Source organism: Anneissia japonica, unplaced genomic scaffold (assembly GCF_011630105.1).
Source record: "Anneissia japonica isolate Jap-2015-1 unplaced genomic scaffold, ASM1163010v1 scaffold287715_len1027211_cov185, whole genome shotgun sequence".
Taxonomy (NCBI): Eukaryota; Metazoa; Echinodermata; class Crinoidea; order Comatulida; family Comatulidae; genus Anneissia; species Anneissia japonica.
Genome location: NW_022724789.1, coordinates 1021214 through 1022675, shown reverse-complemented (window position 1 = coordinate 1022675; position 1462 = coordinate 1021214). Strand labels below are relative to the sequence as shown.

Here is a 1462-nt window from a genome sequence, read left to right as displayed (position 1 = left end):
ATTAAATATTATACCCCCCCTGTGTAGAAGTTGACCTGGTCATGATAACCAATTTACCGACCGTGTGGCAATAGCATAGGCCATTGCTTGTCTCACTCCCACTGTCGTACTGTCCCGTATTTACTGCAAGCAATGTCCGGCCCGGTTTCAAACAGCGAGAAAAAAAAGTAAGATAATTTGTATACTACACACATCCATTAGTTTTTTGTGCAATAGGATGTAGATTTTACAGTCAAATAATAGGTTAATTGTGTGATAAGTATACAGTATCATCACATTTAAAAAATATATTAGTCTTAAAGCTTAGATACGGGAGCCTTCCCTTTTGTTCACATTATAAACGTTAATGTAAACTTTAGACAGGCCCATAAGGCCTTGAATTATACAGATTGAGTGACTTTTAGATACTGGAGCCTTCCGTTTTGTTCATATTATAAAAGTTAATGTAAACTTTAGACAGGCCCATAAGGCCTTGAATTATACAGATTGAGTGAATTTTTGTAGAAAATCGTCATTTTATAACATGTCGTAGTGCATTAAGAGTGCAAAACTGAAGTACAAAATTTGAGCCAAACCAGGTTCACCTATCACCATCTTGGATTTGCCAAAAAATTGTCACAACAATATTCTGGTGCATTTTATAAGCTTTACAAATCAAGGTGTCGTGGAATTTAAAAATATTTCCACTTGTTCAAAATAACAACATAAATGCTGATGATAATGCAGGCATATATGGTGAACAAGTAGCAAAGCCTTTAAAAATACTTTGTTGAATATCTTGGCTCCACATAGTCTACAGTGTCTTTGTCATCTCTTTCAGGTTTTTTTTTTTGCTCCTAACCACACAGAAGGTCATAAGCCTGCTTTCCCCCAACCAAAATAATGCCAGATTCAGTCCCCAACACCTAATGCATGAAATTTTTGAACTTAATAGAGAATGACAAATAATTGATTAAATTGTTCAACTACAATGATCCCTATAATTATCTTAAAAAATAGCCATTGGTTGATTGATAACTCTTTGTATCAATATCTTATAAAACTTTAAACAGCCATTGGTTGATTGATTAACTCTCTGTATCAATATCTTATAAAATAGCCATTGGTTGATTAATTAACTCTCTGTATCAATATCTTATAAAATAGCCAACTAACTCTCTGATTTTAGCTGGAAATATTATGTTTGCCTATCGATCAAGAGGATGGGACAAGTATGGCAACAAGTGAACCAAATCCATTAGTTTGTATGCAGGTAATAAATTTTGTTGTTTAACTTTTGGCAGCTTAGCTCAGTCGGCTAATCTGGTGGTAGCCACTGTGAGTAAACAAAGATTTTTCTGACGATGCTGCCTCGTGCAGAGGAATAAAATGTAATGGTATTGAATACTCAGAAACATATGTATAATTTTGCCTTTAGAAACACTAGAATTTATTCTAACTACTATTTTGACAACCCCTGAAA

At 34.1% G+C, this 1462-nt stretch overlaps 1 long non-coding RNA gene across 1 annotated transcript in view; it reads left to right on the top strand.

Moving 5' to 3' along the window:
• Positions 1–1462, top strand: part of LOC117112572 — a 5755-nt gene that overhangs the window by 2095 nt on the left and 2198 nt on the right. The window contains exon 2 of the long non-coding RNA XR_004446061.1: positions 1169–1252. This is a non-coding gene — a long non-coding RNA (uncharacterized LOC117112572). The remainder of the gene's footprint in view (positions 1–1168; positions 1253–1462) is intronic.